This window comes from Amblyomma maculatum, chromosome 11 (genome assembly GCF_055883805.1).
Source record: "Amblyomma maculatum isolate TAMU_Amacu chromosome 11, ASM5588380v1, whole genome shotgun sequence".
Lineage (NCBI taxonomy): Eukaryota > Metazoa > Arthropoda > Arachnida > Ixodida > Ixodidae > Amblyomma > Amblyomma maculatum.
The window spans coordinates 115,021,395-115,043,451 of NC_139354.1; the positions used below are offsets into that span (position 1 = coordinate 115,021,395).

The window sequence follows — 22,057 nt, forward strand, 5'->3', positions numbered from 1 at the left end:
ACGCTGCAGTGCCTACAACCGCTGGGATGATGCTTTGAAATTTCTGAACGTACCTTTCTACCTTATTGAGGTCGCCAGAAATTGGTTTATTAACCTCGAGCTCCACACCACAAACTGGCCCACCTTCAAGCAGCAGTTCCGACAGTACTTCGCCGACCCGGCTGTTCGGACGGAGATCGCAAGGAACAAGCTCGCTACCCGCCGTCAAGGTCCCGATGAGTCCTATGCGTCATACATAGAGGCCCTGCTGGCACTCTGTCGGCGTGTCAGTCCCACCATGCCGGAATCTGAACGTGTACACCATGACTTGAAGGGAATCAATTCAATGGCTTATAACACCCTAGTTGCCCAAAACCCATCAAGTGTAGATTCCATTATAACGACCTGCCAACGCCTCGACCAGCTACAGTCCTCCCGATTGCAGCCCGGCTTCACTACTGCCCCGACCTCTACTGACCTCGATCTACGAGCCATGATTCGAGCGATAATCCGCGAGGAGCTCCAAGCCCTCAGCCCTTTCTGCCGGCACGGGTGCGATCATTCGTCTCCTTCTTCTAACGACGCCGGCCTCCGCCTCATCATTAAAGAAGAGTTGGCCACTATCAACCACCCTGTTACACCTGATCCTCCTGCACCTCGCCCTGCACCGACTTACGCTCACGTCGCTGCATCCCCTCCTCCTTTTGTTCCCCCACCCCAAGCACCACCCTACAACCACATCAACGCCATGACGACGGCTCAACCGACGCCACCCTATTACGCACCTTGGCGCCCCTCTCGCCCAGTGTGCTATTATTGTGGAATTCGAGGACATATATCTCGATTTTGTCGCCGACGCATTCAGAAGGAGCGACGTGGTTATGACGCCTTCGAAAGTGACATACCTGCATATTATCAGCGATGACCAATTTCCAGCCAACCTCGTCGATTTTCTCCACCACCGGTATCCTCGTCTGAACCAAGTGGGGCTCATGTATCCCGACGCCGGTCCCCTTCCCCATACCGCCGCTCTATTTCGCCACTTGACCAGCAACAACTGTTCCTGTCCGTAATTCGGAAAACTAAGCGATGCAGTTTCCGGAGGAGAAACTGCACTTTGCGAACTTACAAAAACTCCTCCTCATCGCCCATATAATATGATTTCCGTTTTAGCTGAAGGATTACCGGTCGAAGCTTTGATTGACACAGCCCTACTGAAAATATTGTACGAGGCTCTGCGTGGTTATCTGTGCGTGGTTATCGACCCGCACAGCGCGAGAATGAGAGAACGAGAATGAGCGAACGAGAATGAGCGAACGAGAATGAGCGAACGAGAATGTGCGAACGAAGATGTACGAACGAGGATGTGCGATAAGAGGACGCGCGATGTGTGCACGGTGGGAGAACGTGCAACGTGCTCACGGCGCGAAGGCGTGCACACTATGAGGACTTTTGTACCCGTGTGTGTGCGTCAAAATTTGTGCATAGCTATCAACATTCAGAGTGCATGGATGTGGGCACTCAAGGCCCCAATATAGTCCCATGTAACGCGCGCGTGCGCACGTCGGCGAAAAACCGAGGTCTATAGTCCAACGGCACGACGTGATGGACGTAGCGAGCGCGAGCCGACGCGGCCTAACGTCGCCGACGCGCAAATAGAATCTCGCCTATTTCTCGCCGACCGCGTCAGCCGCGTCGGCCACACATTCTAGCATTCCTCACGCGCAGTGAAGATGGCGGCTTGCATGTAGACAGAGACCATGCTATAACCACGCGCGCATTTCAGACACTGTTGCTGAAAAGCTGCTAGAAGGAATTCGAGGGGCCCCGCCGGGGTGGTGCAGTGGTAAGACGCCCGACTACTGTGCCGGAGTTCCCGGGTTCGAACCCGAACGCGGCGGCTGCGTTTCGATGGAGGCGAAACGAAGAGGCGTCCGTGTGCTGTGCGATGTCAGCGCACGTTAAAGATCCCCAGGTGGTCGAAATTAATCCGTAGCCCTCCACTACGGCTCCTCTTTCTCTCTTTCCACTTTCATTCCCACCTTCCTCCCTTCCCTTACGGCGCGGTTCGGGTGTCCACAGAGCAAGTGTGACAGTTACTGCGCCTTTCCCTTCCTGTGAACCAATTTAATTTAATTTAAGGAATTCGAGGGCGGCCCTGCATCTATGATACCAAGCGGATTGACTCTACAGAGACGTTCAGAGGAAAGAAAAATGCCTGCGATGCAAACTGTCAGTAGTGCGGCTGGGCACAGCTGCGTTCTTCGCTGCGGTGCGTGTGCCATGCTCGTTTTAATGCATTGCTCTAGGTGGTGTAACAATGATGTTGTTTCACTTATCTGCAGTACATTCATAGGAAGAATACCAAAAACTGTGGAAGCGGCTTCGCATAGAGTTGTGACCGGTACACGCCGGAATCGAAGGTCGTACTCGATTTGGCCTCACGGAACGTCAGTGGCTCAACAACCAGGGAATTCGCGAAATTTATGGAATTCTACAGGAACTGCGGCCAGCCGAGAAAGTGATCCTCATTACTGTGTAATCTCTAACTCCTCTGTAATCGTACATATACTTAAATTTTGATTAGTTTTCAGTAAAACACGCACATATACAATCATCGTTCCATCTGTAGCCGGCGGCGGCGCAGGCTCAGGCCGTTTCTGGGCTGGACGTCTCCACAGCTGGCTGTAAATGCCTTGTGCCATTTGAACATTCGCAGTAAACACATCGCGTCATTGCTTTGATCACAACAGTATTTAGTGCCTTGATAGGCTGCAGCCAGGTCCCTGTAGGTGCCCTGTCGTCTGCTCGAAAATGCACCCCGAAAACGTACCAGCCCTCGAGGGCGTCTTGTGCGCATGCGTGCCGTGGCATCGGGCACGCCAGCCGCGCCAGACTGTAGAAGCGGCAGTTTTTTGACGCGCCCGTCGTAGCCGACGTGCCGTGGCTAACGTCGCAGACTTAGCCAGTCGCGTTGAAAACGTCGGACTATATTAAGTCCTTTAGTGCAAGGAATGAGTGCACTCTGAAGGTGCAAGACATTAGTCTGATCTCAGACGATGAGACATTCAGCATGGGAATGCTACCATGCTATGGTGATACTCTGCATGGTTGCAAGGCTCCTACATCACACCTCATGTTTGTGTTGTGCATAATACTAATATGCCAGCTTTAGGCCTTGTGCAAGGCCTCAATCAGTTTCTGCTACAGTTATGACACAAAATGTTTTGCAGAAATGATGCTCTCCATGAGATGAGTCTCAAGTGCAAAGAATGCAAGCTTCCAAAAGATACATGTGGGCACCTGGATTGGATTTATTGGCTGATACACTGTGGTCACAAAACATCTGCTTTCGGTCCACCAGGTTCGAGCTTGGATGCAGGTTTCCTTCTTCAGCTGCTCTTGGCCTGTTGGATTCGAGCTTGGATACAGGTTTTCACTGTGCGACGTCTGCAAAATGCAAAAAAAAAGCCGGACTATATTCCAAAATCCGAAAATTCAGCTGTCTTTACAAGACATTCTGAGAAAGGGGTAATTAGGTGCTCTATTTTTAATTGATAACAATTCAAAAAGTTTCGATTCTGAACTACAGAAATATAACGAACTGACACAAGAATACAGGCGTTCAGCATCAGTCCATCACAAAATCTAATACCTTAGTCGAACAGATATTTCAAGGGTCTTTGAACCATATCCTATCAATCAAAGACATCTGAACACTGCTTCATGGAAAGCTACAATAACTAGAGTGAACAGAGCAGTGCAAAACCAGAGATTTAAATGGACTTTGAGAAATAGAAGTGTGCATTCTAGGATATGGCTTAGCACACAGGGCTAGGAATAAAACCAAACCTGAAATGAAAGATTATGCAATTCTACATATATGATCATAGAAGAAAAACAAAATTTCACACAGAACAGTATGGAAAGTATATCATCATTGCAACTTGTACAAAAACAGTTGATAACACATCTTCAAAAGTGCACGAGTATTACTTGAGCCCAGCAGCGAATTATCAATGGCAATGGCGGGGTACAAGAGCTTAGTGAGATGATGGAATCTTTCAATGGTGATCGAGAATGCCATGTAGAAGTGGCACAACTCTCCCCAAGTTTACTAAAAGCTTGGTTAGGATTCATGACGGCCCCTCAGCCTTCCTTCCAATAAGGTCGAGAAATACCCTAACCATCCGAGGCAGTGGAAACAGTGCATAGGGATCAGGTTAACTGATATTCACAAACATGCCTTGACTAACACCTTTACTCCAAGCGGTCCTCGAGGCCCTTTTTTTTTTAAATGAAGCTCCACTTGAATTGCTCCTCGAGTGCATGAGAAAACAGAGCATCTATAAGTGGCAATGGCACTACTACGGGGACACCTAGACTTCCACTTGCAAACATGGGGCATCGCAGCTTTCACACACTGTGCAGACTTCGTTCTACTGCATACCAAGCCTTTCATGAAAGTGGATATAATAAGGATTCACAGACCCACTCTCTGAAGCATTGGCTCCGAGAACCTCAATCTGACGCGAAAATACTGAAACATTGTTTCAAGTACGACCAAGAAAAGCCTCCTAAGTTTCTGCGGCTGACGTTGAGCATGGATAACAATCGTCAGTTGCAGATTTCAATGCTGTAGTTGATCATCGCATTACGCTACTGTGGTGTAAACACATTTCAAGTCATCACCAGATACCTTAGCAACATTTCAGAGCACGCCGAGTGCCAAGTTGCAGAAAGCATTTGATGGCTAACAGCAAATGAAACATGTGCAGTGGTGGTTTCTGTGAACCACTGTGGACAGTGGTGCAATCGTGGGGAATGTCATATTGTAAATAGGAAGACAGCGAGGTACCGGAGGTGCAGTTGTGCCATGGAACACCTGTGCTGCACATCTCAATGGCTTTCTGATTGCCTCAAATATACTTGTATGTCTAGATGTAGTGTTGAAGGGGGGGGGGGGAGGGTCAATTTTGTCTTTTTAGCTGTGGAGAGATATTTGCAGTTGGTGGAACGCATGGCTTTTCAAGTGCACTTAAAATTAAAGCTCCTAGCTTGCTTGGAAACAGAAGCGGCATTTGCTTCTGGAAAGACAAATTTGTTGGCTTGGGTGCATTCGCTATAACATGCTTCTTTGAACCTCACATGTGCTCTACGCTCGCCGCTGAGCACTCAGAGGGCAAATATGCAACTAGGTCACTAGAGTTCACAGCAGTTCGAGCAGTTCTCAATGCCTAAATCCTGTTCTACATGAGCCATATGTCACTGGCAGTGAATGTTGGTAGATGTGAATTGTTTTCAGCCATTTTTCACAGCTGCCTTGTTCATGCAGTCTGCAAAACATATTTTACTAGGCTGTGACTTTTTTTTTAACGTCCAAAAGCGACTCAGGCTATGAGAAATGCTGTAGTGGAAGACTTCAGAAATTTCAACCACCTGGAGTTCTTTAATGAGCACTGATGTCGCACCGCACATGGGCGCCTTGCTTTTAGTCTCCATCGAAAAGCGGCCGCCACAGCCTATTAGCCTGTGACTCTTGAGGCAGCTTGTGGATGCTGTTCACAAGGACTTGACATTAGAAAATGAGCATGGTACACGTAGTGGCATGCACTTTCCGGGCCAAATTTTGGCCTTATGGCCCATTCAGTTGGGGGGCACGAGAGCAGAGGTGCCGAGCAGTACAGAGAAGTACAGGAGCACGCCGAGCGAGGGTGTAATTTTCCTCCCACGGGAACGCTCTCTGCGTGTTGAGAGCCGTACGCCACGACCATTGTGACCACGCTTCCCTCCCCAGCATTCTCCGCCTACCCGCTGTAGCAGCAGTTGCAACCCGAGGAGAAGCAAACACTCCATGTAGAACTGCTTTGCATGTCTTTGTTCTCACAGCGCGGCGATCTGCCTCCTTTGGCCCTTTCGATGCCAGCAGTGACTCTCAAACCTGAGCAATGCTTTGCAGCCACCATTTAGAGCGTCACCGACTCGAGAAAAGAAAAAAGATGGTGCGGATACACCGCTTTATGTCATGTGACTTCCTCTACACTCGCTTTAGATGAGGGAGCAGCCGGGAGTGCATTCAGGTGCTCTCAGCAAAGGAAAAGACCTCCTCCTCTACCATTGGAAGCCAGTGATGCTACTCCTGCTCTACCACTGGAGGGCACCCGCTTGTCTGAGAGCACTTTCTAAGTGCTCTCGAGGGCGCCTACTTTCCAACTCAAATTCGCCATAAGTCTTGCCCCGTATGCCACTTGTGCTGTCTGGAGTGGAGAAATATTTCTGAAGGGTAAGTCGGAGGAAATGCTGAAAAGCATTCAAGAATCTGAACTGAACCTTAAGTAGAGAAAAGACTTTTCTACACTTTATGGAGCTGAGGTAGCGTCGAGTGGAGACATGTTTTTGAATTCGCCACAAGGGTAAAATTTGAATTAACTATTCCACACGCAAAACACTCATGTCCTAATGTCAAGTCCTCTGAACATTCAGAAGCAAACTCGATATTCACAGGCTAACAGAACATGTTTCTCAGGCTGCATGAAAAGGCAGCTGTGAAAAACAGCTGAAAACGCTTAATGTTAGGCAAAATGTCGCTGCTGCTGTTATATTGTTCATGTAGAACATGACATATGCATTGAGAAATGCTGTGAAATTTAGTTACCAAATTTGTTTATTAAGATTTGATTTGAAGTTGCTGCTACACTTGATCTTTGAACTTGCAGGGCTCAGGGGAGAGGGAAGAAAGTATGCGTGCTTCTTCGCTACATATACACCCAAACCAACAAATTCAACTCGCTGATTTCAGTTTCCAAACAAAGCTTGGAGCCACAATGGTCACTGCACTTGAAAAGCCATGCCTTCTGCCTACCGTGAATATCTCTCCACAGAACAAGTGAACCAACCACTTTGACAGCACCGTGTGTCCGAAGAGTACATAGTACCCTGATGTGACAAGCAAGCCATTGATGCCTGTAGCACAGATGTTGACATTGTTCACAAGGCTCAATCGCGCTACTAGTGGCCCCAGCTTCCTTTATACGTACTTGCTAAGACCAAAAATGGGAAGACTGCAAAAAGGGGGGGGGGAGGCAGCATTTGTGTACAAAAGGGGGAGGTGGCTGCTACTTTCAGGCAGTGTCGGATGCGTCCTAATCTAAACATCGTAAGCATAAACACATGCAGCAGCAAGCATGCAATGCATGTTTAAAGGTGTGCGTCCGTCGAGATATCTGCAGGCCGCCAGCAAATGTTCTCACTGCGTCTCTGTAGCCAACGCAAAACTGATCTGCATGCCCACCACCAGTTTTCTCTCAGTACCATCGGAGCGCTGTTTAAATGTTTTAATGCAAAACCATAACTAGCCCTTTTACACGTAATTTCATCCGTGACCGTCGTTGGCTGCGTTGGTTCCGAAAAAAGAGCAATCACGCCATTGCTGAGCATAGAGCAGCTTAGTAACATAAGGCATGTGGCTGAGCTCAATAAGAAGGGTCAGATAACATGACATTTGGGCAAAGCCTTTAACCTCAAGTACACTGAGTGGCTGCCCTTAGCTGAGATCGAAAGCGAAGCCAGCACAGCATCTATATCTACTGTGGCTGCATTAGCTGTACATCGCTGCCTACAAGAAACGCAGTACACCAACTGTTTTCGCAGCCAGCGACACCTACTCTTGCTCGGCTAAAGTCTGCTTTGATTGATTTCCTGCTTAGCCAATGATGCCGATGGTGCTAGTGTGGCCTCTGATGGAGATGCTTGAAATTATAATGCCGCTGCTGATTTCTCGGTGCTGGTTCCGCAAAAGCCATTCTTTGCAGGCAGAAGCCCCTTATCGGAAGATTTAGGGCAGTGATCGTGCAATCAGAAAGTTTGGTCAAACATCTGAAGTCTTCTAAAAAGTCGGAAGGGTTGGCTGCAGGTATGTACGCAACATGCCTTCCCCACAAGTGTGTCCTTGTCTGTGGAAGCCACCAAGCAGAGCAAACTTACTATTAGTCCTCAAATTTGTACCGTAGCTCAGCACTAAGTAGGTTCTGAAACACTGCTCATATACAGCGACAACTTAAAATGTGCAGCACCACAGAAGTATGTGATGATCAACTACAGCACTGGAGTTAGTGATAGACCAGGATTATGCATACTTGGTGTCAGAAGCTGGGATGTCAGGAGGGATGCCAAAGCCATACCCAGATAAAATAATGTGCTAGAAGTTCTAAGTTAACCAGGGTTGACCTGGGCTGTCACTCAGCCAATGCTTCAGAGAACAGATCTGTGCATGCTCACTGTATCCACTTTAGTAAAAAGCTTGTAAACCCGCAGAACAAAGCCCACAGAGAGAGCAAATGATAAGATGACAAGTGTTTACAAGTTGAGTGCCAGTCTATGAGCCCTCAAGGTCACATAACTGCCAATAAATGAAAAGCAGGCATTCAGGGCTACGTGGAGTTGAAGTCAATGTATTCTTATGAAGTGAAGATTTCATGTCACTATACTCAATCTCACAAGCTGTCTGCTGCACCTGGCTCTTTCGAGATCATATAGATTATAGTAGGTAGTTGTGCTCTTAAGTGCCTCTCACCCCTTGAATTGGCCAGGGTCAAAGTAGGAGCACAATGACCTACTGGGACCCTTTGCAAAACTCAATGCGTCACCTATATTATATAGCAAAATCCTTGTGGGAGGATATTTTTCCACATCTTGGGTGCACAGTCACGTGACACATGGGTGATGTAGCCTATAGACCTCCTTCACGGCTACGTCACGAAAATGCGGTGGTGCTGTCGTCGTTAGTGACTTTCGCCTGGTAGGCAAAACAACACTTCTGTCGCTTTGCCTACCGTGATTACGCGATGGCTTGCTGCTGCCGGGAAATGCAGAGCACCATGCCGACTTATCGCGTCGCTATAACATGTGCTGAAAGGTACACTAGAGGAAGTTTAGTAAGCTTGCACAGGTTTCTTGCCCAACAATGGTCGCCGTAAACAGTGGTGGGCCGCCGTGGTGAAGCGCCAAGGCTGGCTACCGATGCCTGCTCATCGAATATGCGGCAAACACTTCGTCACGGCTAAGCTGGAGCTTATTCATCTTTACGCCAGAGCGGTCTACCGGATTAAAGGTCGCGAATAACTCGGGTTTGGCCTTCTTACGACGCGTGATGGGATCTTGGTACTGTTTTAGTGCCGGTGCGGGCGCGGGTGCGGGCGCGGGTGCGGGTGCGCAGGTAACATATGTAGACGAGGCCGTCATATATATATATATATATATATATATATATATATATATATATATATATATATATATATATATATATATATGTTTTAATGCGTAGGCCTGTTTCTTTGTTGGAGCATGCATAGATGTTTTACCTATGTAAACTGTTCCTCAAGCCCGTTTTTTTTTTTACTTTGGTAATTGTATGTAGGCGCAGTGAGCTGCTACGCGAGAGATCAGTGTTGCACTCCTCGATCCGTGGTATATATATATGTTGCATAACCTTGGCCGCGTTCACGTCAAATTATTTTAATCTACTTCCTGATGAACATTCCCACTTCACGTTGGCAGCTACTAATCAATTGGGTTGGAGCTGCATTTTTTTATTTATGCTGAGTGCTTTTATTTGTATTCACAGCGGTTGATTGTGAATGCGAGTTGGGAGGGCTTATCCTACATTAACGCGGCCACAGTGGCCGAGACCGAACTGGGCCGCCTTAACTACGGAACCACGGGTGAAAGTAAAAACGGCCCCAGAAAAGAGGTCCCCAGAAGATACAGCCCCGAAAAAGAAGGTCCGTGGAATATACGGCCCCGGAAAAAACGTGCAGAAAGGTCCCCTCAGGAAGCGGCCTCTAGGAAAAAATGTCACCGAAGAAACTGACTGAAAATCTGCCCGGAACTCACTTCGCAAAAAACTGAACATCTTATTGGATGCCTTTTTTTTTTTAGAATAGATATAACCATTGTCGGGCCACTGGGTCATCTGGGTGCTTTACACATTTACAGGAACTGGAGAAGGCTTGGCGAGAAAGCATTGCGAAAAAAAAAAAAGAACCCCACTACTATATAACATCCAGCGAGTACTATTATGCAGTGCATAAGTTGTCAGTTTCCAAGCTGGGAAATATCTCTCTTTATTATAGGTCTAATCACCCGGGTAATATTACACATTCGAGAGACGTGCTTGTCCTCTACCGCACAAATTTCGGCGCCATAATGATTTTTTTTTTGTGAACGCATGGCATCAGTACCATGTTTTGCAAATTTCAAGCGGACGGGTAGAAAGAATCACTGTAGCATACGTTACTGCGGCTATAGACACGAGGAAACTCAGTCTACGCCTTTAGTAAACAGAACTACAAAACGTGAAAAAAAAATAAAATGGCGGAGTAAATAATGTTCAAGCTAAAATCACAAACGCAGATGTAAGATAAGAACAGTAAAAGTTGATTAGAATGAGCGCTATTCATCGCTGATAAGCCAAGCACCAGGCAAGGCGAAAGCTCGACTTTGCAGTACGTTTGATTCCATCTGTTTGGGGACGTTTTATCTGGGGCCATTTTTTCCGGGACCATTTTTTCCTGGGACGATTTTGCCGGATACCACGGAACCACAGCGGCCGCTGCAGCTTGTAATGGTAATGGAAGCTTTAAGCGGGACTACCCGGGATAAAATTGCTAGCCTAACGACGACAGCCGCCCACGAACAGAGCAGATATAAAAGAAGCGCCGCTTTGTGATTTCAACTAATTGGTACGCAAATCCGTGCGGTGTCAAGGCTACTGTTGTCGTGCTGACCTAAGTCATCCTAACTATACAGCCACTCGACGCTAGCGAGGTGCTTCGTGCTTATCAAGAACGCTCATTTGCCGCTCGGTGTGAAGAATCATCCGATAACGCAATGATGCTTCGAGCGGACTATTTCGTACGCGGTTTGCGCGCGCTATTTATGGCGAGAAAAATCACCGTCAGCTTACTCGACTCAAAGTAGTTGTAAGCATCCGAAGCTTTGTAATTCTCTATACGTTCTGCGCCTAATTTTCTGGGAGAAAACAGCAAATAGATGTCAACGTCGGTCATTTTCTCTGGCTGGCAGCAACGCTTCTCTTGGGCGCCTTGAACCCAATCTACATCGGTACGGCGTGCGGGTGCGTACGCTGCACACCGTGTACGTTTCAATGTATCGTATTTGTCCTCACCGCTGAGGCTCACGAAATACTAGCACATGGTCATTTCGTCTGCCAAGAAGGCGCCTATACAGATCACAATACCAAGGCTTTGGCAAGCTTAGCCACAGTGCCGCGGCCGCGGTCGTGCTTTTTGCCTACCGTGGGATCGCTGACGAAAGCAGCGCCACCTCGATCGTCTTGTTTGTTTGCAAACATGAAGGAGGTCTATATGTCACATACACATATCTCCTAGATTTTTTTTTTTACAGAGGCATGCTGCTCAGTCAAAAGACGCGATGCGCGGGAGTGTAGTGCGCACCGATTCTGTGCGTTTGCAATTTTTTGTTTTCGTTCTGTTTCTTCCGATAGTTTGGTGGAACGGCTGATATGCAATGCGATGCGGGATTCTGGAGTCGTGAGTCTGTTTTTTCGCAGCATGTCGCCGGGATGGTGCGTTTGCTTTCTGCCGTCTAAAAAAAATGTGCAAGAGTACTTGCTGTGTGCGGGGCTGCATATATATTGAGTACCAGAGTGAGAGTTATTTGCACACACGCATGCCCATACGTGCCCATAACATGCAGTTTTGTAGTGGCGCAAAAAAAAGTAATTCTGTCAAGACAGAGCATCTTCTAAAGGGCACGTAAGCTTTGACGTTTGGATTAAGCAATAGAATTATACATGATGTTTCACATAAGGTTTGCTTTATGGGGTTTAACGCCCCAAAGCGACTCAGGCTTGTATCACATGGGGGGCTTAACTCAAGGTACAAAACCGGCCCATGTCCGGACACAGAGCAGTCAAACCTTCGGTGCTACAACAAAAAAAAAAGGCAAGCATGCACACTGCTCTGTGCTTTGCCGAGGTAGCTCCAAGCTATCACTCACTTGAAACTGTGCTGCCTGCGTTGGCCAGCCTGCCCTCCTCCCTCCCCCCCCCCCTCGTTCATTCATTTTTTCCGCACTGCTAAATAAAAAAAAAGAAAGCATGCATACTGCTTGTCGTTTAGCTCGCAGGACAGCTAGACTCCCCTCCCATTACCTCCACTCCCCCTTCCCACCCGCCACTCATTTTAAAGGACAGCCAACATCCCATCACCCTTGCGTCCTTCCCGCGCAGACCAGGCAACCATTTTCTCACTCCCTCCCAGTGGAATGAAAAAAAAAAAAGCCCATGCAGGACATGCAGGAGTGACATAGCCACGTCACTTTTGTTTCAAGAAGGTTTGGGCTGCTTTGACCTGAGCAGCAGTATAGGGAGCGCTCAAGATTTGATTGCTTCTGTGCGCAGCGCGTTAGAGCACAGGGCTCGATTGGCCACCTTTGTACCTTAAGTTAAACCCGTTGTGTGAAACGATAGTGCCAGAAAATTGTTGGTTCATAAGCTAAGCCACATTTTTTATGAATTTACAGCTTAACTTCAAACACCAACGTTTATGTGCCCTTAGAAGATGCTCTCAGTCTTGACAGTTATTTCTTTTCTGCCAATGCAAAACAGCATGTGTGTGGCGTGCGTGTGTGCAAGTAACTCATGTACTACCCTTGCATGTTTTCATTACAATGAGGAAAACAAATGCACAATCCCTGCAGTGAACTGTGAAGAAGCAGACTCTTGACTCCGTGTCTTTGCATTGCGCGAATACCACCAACGCCACTAAACCACCGGAAGAAAAAGAATGAAAGCTAAGCAAAAGATAGCAAACGCACAGAATCGGCGCTCACTCTAAATTCCCTTGCATCATGCTTTTTGACTGAGCAGCGCTTCTCTCTCAAGGAAAAAAAGAATACAAACTCCACAAGATATGTGTACGTAACACATAGGCTATGTCACTGATGTATCACGTGATTGTGCACTGAAGACATGCAAAAATATCCTCCCAATTCCCTTTGGGGCAGAAGTTGGGTGCAATGCTGAATATTTCTGTATCAAACCTCATGTTATGCACGAATCTGACGACGAGCATGCCTTCACTATTGAAAACCAGAAGGGCGGAAGTGGGGGGGGGGGGTTATGAATTTTGTTACTGAGTGGAGCAGGTAATGAATGTGGTCATTGTCACAAGAAATGTCTCCTGGCAGCCACCTATTTCTGCCCCCAAAACAGGTTTGGCCGCCACAGTGAAGGGGTTTGCGCTGAGCAGAGAAGCATTGCAGAAATATTCTGCCAGAAAAACCCTATACTTCATTCATGGTCTATGATTACATATGGCATAGTATTATCAATAACACTCCCCTGTTTTCTCTTTTCACTTTACATACAAATTATATTCGCACTCAGTTTAGCTACCAAAAAAAGTGCAGGGGGGCCTTTTAGAGAGGAAATTTGTCAGAGCTGATTTATAAGAAAGCAGCCATCAACGGGTCTAGTTGAAGACAGGAAGACCAGAAAAATAACCCTCCAGAAAGGTCTTCAAGGAGTTCCAATTTGAGAAAAATTTATTCACAGCAGTTTTGCATAAATGTGTGAAATTTAGCAAAACAAAGACAAACATGCTGAAAAAAAGAAAAATTAAATAGGGACAAGAAAGGTGGCAACTGCGAAAAAGAGAGCCACCTGTAACCATGGTCTGGACGCATGCCAGGCTGTCACTTTGGGTTTATATTATATAGGCTTATGCTCTACTGCGAAAAAGAGAGCCACCTATAACCATGGTCTGGACACATGCCAGGCTGTCACTTTGGGTTTATAGTATATAGGCTCATGCTCTCTTCGATTGTTCCCTCTGAAGTGCACTTTTAGTTTTCATGTAGGCTCGCTTTTAGAGAAAAACCATGCAGTTTTTTTGAGAATTTTAAGAAGCATATAATTTCAGGAGTTCCAAAGCTCCTTGAAATAGTTCCTGAAAACCAAGGGTACTCAATGATATCAAAGGCCTGTGTAAACCACACTCCATGATCATCATATTGAAGGGAATGCCTTACCAGCCCATCCTCTGGGGCCTGTGCCCAATAAAGTATGGATGCATCATGTAGAACTTATGAAATCAGCTGGTAATGACATCTGTTTCAAAACTTCTGGCTTTTCCTATCTTAAAGTAAGCTCGCATTTTCAGTAAGTAGCACATTAGTGGATAGAATGCAGTAATTTATAATAAAAGACAGCTTCAGCTTGTCCTCAATGTCCTTTTATTACTCTAAAGCTGAACATGAGCTATGAGAGACATCATGAAGGAGGGCTCTGGGTCAATTTCCAGAGCCCTCTTCCACAAAAGTTCTTCAAGCTATGCAGTGGCACCAAATGTGGGCAGGCAAATTTTCATTTTGCCTCTATCAACAGGCCACAGGCACCATTCCACTCCACATTCTCAAACTCAACAGCCAAATGTCATAGCCAGTAAGCAACGGCAGCAAGCAAAGAAAACACTGAAGAAACCTAAATGTCAAAATAAACATGAGGGATCACAAATGCAGTAGTGGGTTAGGCAAATAAAAAACTACACATACTGAAAGATGTCTTCAGTACTTACATCAATGTCCTGCTTCTTGCCCACCACAGCACAGCACAATTCCGGCAAAGGGTATAGAGCTTGAAGGAGCCATTGCTTACGAAGTCACATGGAACTTGCTGCAAGGTAAAAAGTACCATGACCCAACAAATTAGTGAAAATTTAATATGGTGCAACAAGTACATGCAGAGGCTTTGTGAGCAAGAAATAAAGGCACAGAGTAGGAACACCACAATACTGTTTTTTTTCCTTGAAATGATGCACGACATGCTGGTGCAGGTCACTGCATGAAATTTGCCTCTGCCTGCTAAATAATCTTAAATTATTATTTTTTTAATTCAAAATTTCACTGTGGGATTCAGTTAGTTCAAGGGCGATTGCCTACAATGCCAGAGAAGAAACAATGTTGACATCACCCGAGACATACCAACAGTGAAATAAAATAACTCCTTTCACTACATCTCGTCGCCAGCCTGGCAAAAGAGCAAGTCAGCCATCACAGTGCCCCTAGTTACAAATAAAAAAGCATTTACTTGACTTTAACTGCAAGTGCATTTTAACAGCCTATCCATAATCCACCAGTTCCCACTAGGTTCGAGATCAGACAAGCCCTCCCTTTCTTTATGCTTTACATCGAGCGAGCACCTTAATGGGCACTGCAGGGCCTCATACATGCCTGCAACTACAATACTACTTTTTTAAGAGATGTGGAACTTCATTAAAATTCATTTATGACCGAAGTAGCAAAGATTGTATTTTATCTTGAAATAAGCAGCAAGAAAAAACAAGGGTATGAAAGGAGACAATACGGGCACTAGCTTACAACTAGTGTTTATTGAAGCACACATGAAATATATAAAGAAGACGAGCAACAACGCAAACCACTCAATCACTGATAAGGAAAAAGCAAGACATGAATCACTAAAATTTAAGAACAGTTCCCTATCTAGGTAACCCAACTCACTGCATGGTAACATGATGGATGGCTCACTAACACATCCATTACCTAGTTGTAAAATATGTCTAGCTTCAATGATTTCCCAGCTGATTTGCAATGGATGACAGCCAGAATGTGTACAGCAGAAAGAAAATGAAAGCAACCAGTGCATTCTTACAATGCACAGCCAAGTTGACCTCTACCTATATCTACTCAAATGGAACCGTTCGGAAGTTTTAGTGATTCATGTTTTGCTGTCTGCTTATTGGTGATTGAGCGGTTTGCAGTGTTGCTTGGCATTATATATTTCTTATTTGCATCAATAAACATTAGTTGCGAGTTAGCATCTGCTTGCTTCTTTTCACGTCCTTGTTTTTTCGTGCTGCTACTTTCAAGATGACACCTTACCAACTCACCCAAATTACATCCTTATGATTGTATTTTAGTCAGTGAAATTTTACTTCATGTGACACTAATCAACACACATGACCACGTTTCATGGAACGTAAAGCCAATCAATGAGAGCCTCATCATAAAGCATGAAAGTTGGCTCAGATATGCAGCTCTCCATGCCAACACAGCTTGCACAGACATGATTTTCTGTGGTAAACAAAACACTGGGCTGCTGCAAGGGTGGTACAGAGCAAGCAGAGGGTGCTCTGACACTGAGAAGAAATGTGGCATTGAATATTGCTGTACATGGGGACAATGTTTTGGGGCTATGCAGCCGGGTCTAGGTACGAAAGAAAAGGAGAAAAGTTTCTGTCCCCTTGCCGTGAAGAGTGGTTTGCTCACTATTTGGGCTAGGAGTGTACTGGGCTGAAGTGAAGGGAGATAGTTGGAGAGTTATTGCAAGGTCACGGGCTGAAGTAACCCACTCTACATGGCAAGGGGAAAGAGGTATGTTGCCTCTTCCTTTCTGCCTAACTTCAGCTGCGTAGCCACAGTTATCCCCGAGTATAGTGATGTGCTACCGTGATCAAGACTTGTAGAACTGAAAACTGAAAGTAACAAGGGGGTATGGCATGATTAAAATATCTATGGTGTCCAGGTGAATAGCACGCTGCACTCCAGGGTTGCTGACGGCGCATTTACTTATTTTATATTTAAAAAAAAACAACAGTAGTTAGTGAACCATAAATATAATACTTCTGCTATTGTGAGGATTCCACAGCTATGTAAACTGCATGAAGAAAGTGAAACTATCAATAGCTTGCACTGACAACTCACCAGGCACCCACTGGTGAAATAAAAGTGGAGCAAAATGTCATCTGCATTCACCACAATCATCATGAAGGTATTGCAGACACTAAGCATAGTTCACCATCATAGCACTTCTGATATCATATACAAGCCATCTATAAAGCTACCTAGCTTGTCACATGAACATATAAACAGATGACTTTTCAATGGTAATATGACTGACCAAATTCTCATGAAAAAAAAATGTTTATGACCAAATCAGCACTTTTCTCAGAGTTCACTGCATGGGAGTGAGTTCGTCAACTGCTAGTGTTTCAGAAAACGGGGTCATCAAGCTGTAACCTGAGTTGAGTTGCAAACAACGAAATTTCGGAGAGTGGTGAGGGGCAGACTTTGTGGCATTACGAAGGTCATCTACTAACGCTAACAGTAGGCAACCTTGATTTGATGACAGGGTTCAACATGCCAAAGAAACTTAGACAATGAGGGTCAGCAATAGTAGGTAGCTCTGGATAATTTTGACTATCTGCACTTCTTCAATGTGCACTGACACTGTACAGCACATGGGGACTTAGCGTTTTGCTACCACCGAAATGTAACCACCCTGGCTCGGACCGAGCCAGGGTCACCCAGCTCACTAGTCAAATGCCCTAAACACTGAAACCACCACAGTAGGGTGCAGGCAGCCTTGAAGAGGGTTACATTTGCAGGCATGTTTTGTACAAGCCAAGCTTATATAAGCTGGGTATGGCCAAGCTGCGGCTAGTGAGTAGCACGAGGCTCCTTGCAAAGTGCAGATCCCGACAGCTTGGCACCTGTCCACCACCCATCATTTGAAGTATTTCTGCCTCTACAGCCAGCTTCTCTGTTCTTTCTCCTTTAAGTTCCAAACCACCTATTGTTTAGAATTCTTTTGAACAACGAAACAATATGCCACCCTTATGGACATATATCTAACAGAGCTGCTCACGACTGTAACCGTGCTCATTCGAGAATTTCAATATGCTTGCTTTACAAATGGGGCAGTAGAGGCATATTAACAATCGTGGCATGAGTTCTTCACTGTGACCACCAGCTTTGTTAAATGAAAAAAAAAAGTCATTCTTATCATTTACTTTGCTCTTTGTAAAATGTTGCCTTATTAGTCAAGAGTTCTCATTAAAGGTATGGCAGCAGTTATGTAGGCCCATAGCTAAAGAGCTGTCTGACATATGCCCGCATTGTATTAGCTTGCTCGTACATTGAACTGAGCCTTAGCAAGCTTCGCGGTGATGCAAAGAGATGTTTGCCCATGCTAACATCTCGGCATTTCCATAATGGCGCAGATCAGTGTCTTCACTCTACTTGTGCTATGAGCATTCCTGTCATTAGCACATATTGAAAGTAAAAAGGATGACAGCAGGCAATGCGACATATGCCAGCAGAGACACGTTCACCTGCTTTTCCTCTGCACATACAGTGAATTATAATCCCAGAAGTGAAGTGGTCTGCCTGCTCCGCAAAAGAGCACCTGCATCCAGTACAGATTGTGTCCCGATTGCGTTTGGAACTCATGCCAGCGCAAGTAGGTGGTGCCCATGAACTGACAGAAGAATTGCCTGTTATTCTGTGTGCTAGCCCATGCTTCGTCTACACGTGCCAGCTGCTTTTAAACCTGTAATAGGTCTGCATTTCTCCCGCTGCTTCTTAGGATGGCAATAACATCAACAGTTTATGCCATTCTTTCGTATAGCCGAGTGCGGGCAAACAGGGTAAAATTTCTTTGACACTATTCTCAAATAAAAGGAAGTCGCAGTTCACCATTTTCACTGTTTCAGAGTTCAGGAATGACTTTAAGATCATGAATAGCACATAAAGATGATTTCTGCACAAAATCTTCTAGTCATACTCCGAGCTGAGGAATTTAAAAAAGATTATTGCATAATACTGCTACTCTTAGACTTGCTGTCCTCAAGGGTAAGCACTAGTTCATGACAGCAATTTGCATTCATAGCAGTGGCAAGTAATGATCATCTATTATGGAGCACAGAGGGCACAGTCAGCACAGCAGAGCATGCTACTGGAAATAGAAGGTGCAGCTGAACAAATACTCAAGCAAACTTCTAGCCGGTTCTGTTGATTTCGGAAGAACAATCCACTGCTCCAGGGACCGATCTTGGCTCAGCAATCGCTCCCCATCTGCATTGGGAAGATGGGACTTGTGTTCCGGATCTGCATTTGGAATGCAGTTACTCCAAAAAGAGCAGAAAATAATGTTCTGTAAGTCACTAAACCCTGTGATTGGAATTGACCATTAGTAAAGTCTTGTCATCTATCACCTCGATCTGCTCATAATTTGAGTAGCATTATAAAAGTCTACGATTCTGCATGAACCTCTGATCTCACACCAAGAATTCAGTGCCCATAACAGGCACAACGCGCATCTAGAGATGCCAGGTAATGTAACTCGAAAGAAATGTTATGCAAACTCTTCTTTACCTACTAAGAGAGCAAACAGTATTTCTGTCATCGAACCTTCTTTTAAACACTATTTCATGGCAATGGCAAAAGGCATTTCGAGTCAACTGGAGGTCTAACCTAGTACAGTGGCGATGAACGAGCCCCTGAGCCTGCCATGTGCCAAGGCATAAATGCACTTCACTGCAATGTACGAGTAAACAAGTGGAAGGCTGGAAGCTTGAACAATCTGTTTCCAGTAAACAGTGACGTTTGGGTGGTTAGGTTGGAATACCAAGCAAGCACTCTGCCCATAGCTTCATCTACTAGATTTCCTCTCAAAGGTATAACCAGCAAACAATGTCTGCAACTTAAGCCAGGAGTACAATCCCAGCATGTTCTGAATGTTCTGAAGACATCGATCATCACATTGACTTTTTAATCATGCCAGTCACCTCAACATCAAATAAAAGCAATATATGTGGCAGCTTATGGAACCCTCGCAGATACAAAACACACCGAGAAATGGAAGCCAGTCAGTCTAAAGGCAGCCAAACATCAGCATATTGTTCATGGCCTTCACAGTGCCACCAAGTTTGCTCCCTGACCACCCTATGAACATGCAGTGTTTGCACCCCAACTCGGGTTACACAAAATGTGGCGGCTCTTTAAACGAAATAGGAGCAGTGCACCAAGAAAGGCAAAAGTTCGTCCCTAGCTCCCATTATGTCAACTGAAGAATGTGCAAAGTCGGACAAGAAATATAGATTTCTGAAAACATGTATTCTGTATAGAAATATGAGTGATATCTAGGAATCTAGGAAGATAGTGGTACCAGTGCAGTAAGCAGTCTGCCCCTTGTGCATCATGAAGGGCCAATGCTCTCGAACTTCCAAACCTTTTATCATGCCAAAACATGCTCACCCGATCAATTGTGAAAGGCTACACACTCTAAAGTGGAAACAGTTCCATGCAAAAAAGTAAAAAGAAGCCAAATGCAGAATGTGATGTGACTGTTCAAACAATGTCTGGAAGTGCATGTGGCAACCAAGCAATTCATAAATGTGGTTGCCATTCATAATCTAGATCCAGACACAACACTAATTCCATATCAACTCTACCGTTGCTTCTACAAAACATGCATAAATTTAAACAAAAACACCACAACTGAATGATACTTTAATCAAAGGCTTGTTTTGCTTGGAATTCTGCATGCACTCTTCATTTTGAAACTTGCATGAATTTCATATTCTCACATCTGTGATGAATCAGTGGTATACTGAGTACGGAAAAACTGCACATTTTGATTCACATTTCATATTAGAGAAGATGCCAATGGGGCATCTCAGCACTAAGTCAGATTTTTTTTCGCTTCATTTGTAATTAATTAAACAAGAAAATCAATACTATTGGTACTGTTGAATGCATAATTGCCTTTACACCTTACTGACATGTCTGGACTGAAAGTCTGAGTTTGGTGTCTGTCATTTATATGCGCTTAGTAGTTTTTGGGGATTACTTCACTCACGACCAAAGTATGAAAAAGAAAATATCAAGCCCAATACAGGCGAAAAAATTCAAAATAGCTAAAAACGTTTTTTTTTCCCTTCTACTACCCAAGGCTCGACAATGGAGTTTAAGTACGGTTGGTGCTGAATCATACTGCCGTCGCATGTTCGCCGGCTCCATACCTCGTAATCCGCAATATTTATGGAACATAAGAATAATTCTAGCCCTGTAGTAACGCAGGTAGGTTTTACCGCTTATTCAATCCGTGTAGTTGCAACTGCACAAGCGCCGGATCTTCAACTGCAGCGCAACATAAGGCCCGGGTCAAGGCACTTGGAACTGGCCCATTCTAAATTCTTGCCGAAGGCTGAATTGCAGTAGGCGCGAGCATCGTGCACCCCGCAATGGTCTTACGAGTGATGATTTGTACGGCATATTCTACTCTGAGCGTGCAGCCCCTGGCACTAACTGTCTCTTTTCCTAGACACAGCAAACGCATTCACCCTTCCCTCGTCAAAAGCAAACTACCGTATGTTATAATGACATGCGCGTCTTGATGTTTACGAACTAGCGCTGTGTTGGCATGCATCATCAGTTCTGCGCGAAGTTTTTAGGAGAATGTACAGGGAAGATGGAAATTAACTTACCTCCGAGATGTCATATGTATGCCGGGTGGTGGCCGCCCTTCAATAGTCCCGTTGTCAGCGTAGTGTTTGCAGTGAGAGCGCACAAAGGAAACGCACTACCTGTCGGGCACGCGAGCACACTTTTTGCACAGGTATTCACACAACCTTACCACGCTTCTGCACATCGCACGAGCTATTTTGTTGCGCTCTGTGCCTCGTATATCTCGAAATAATGAAGCCGCAAGCAGCAAGGCGCCCCAACAGCCCACAAGAGAAAAAGGCGCGACGCCACCAACTCATAATGGCTACGGCTAGCACTTCGATCCGCTTCGGCTGCCTCGTCTGGTTTCGACTTGTTTCGGTTTCGGAAGTCGCTGACCTAACGACTTTGCTGCTCGCCGAACAGTGGCAAGCACGATGTCGGGCGTCTACGCGCTAACGCTGCATGCTTGTCGTGTATACGCGCCTGTAGTTTGTACATTCAAAAATTAGCAGTGCTAGCGAAAGACCACCATGAGTTTCGCTTCTTTTCTCGCGATGCTGGACAAACTAACTGCGTGCTTTGCTTGTCATGGACGTTAGGTTGACGGCGGTCTGTGGTTCGGTGAATCGGAGCTTTGGCCCAAATTCATTGCCATGTTCCTTGCGAAAACTCCTGTTCATAAACAGTTACAGTGGCAACTGTTTGTTTGTTAATATTGAAAGAATATACGGCGTTTTACAGATCAAGTGATTTGTTTGGAAACAGAAGATGCTGAATTGTGCTCGCT

General features: G+C 45.5%; 1 long non-coding RNA gene across 2 annotated transcripts; it reads right to left on the reverse strand.

The window, feature by feature from the left end:
• Window positions 1-3,287: 3,287 nt before the first annotated feature.
• On the reverse strand, window positions 3,288-21,346 carry LOC146174733 (uncharacterized). Of its 2 annotated transcripts, none has more exons than XR_014702375.1 (4): window positions 21,309-21,346; window positions 18,807-18,927; window positions 14,598-14,695; window positions 3,288-3,429 (listed from the first exon to the last, which is right to left on the reverse strand). It is a non-coding gene; the product is annotated as an uncharacterized LOC146174733 (long non-coding RNA). The 2 variants fall into 2 exon arrangements; XR_014702376.1 differs by having other exon boundaries at window positions 18,807-18,894; window positions 21,309-21,326.
• Window positions 21,347-22,057: the final 711 nt, after the last annotated feature.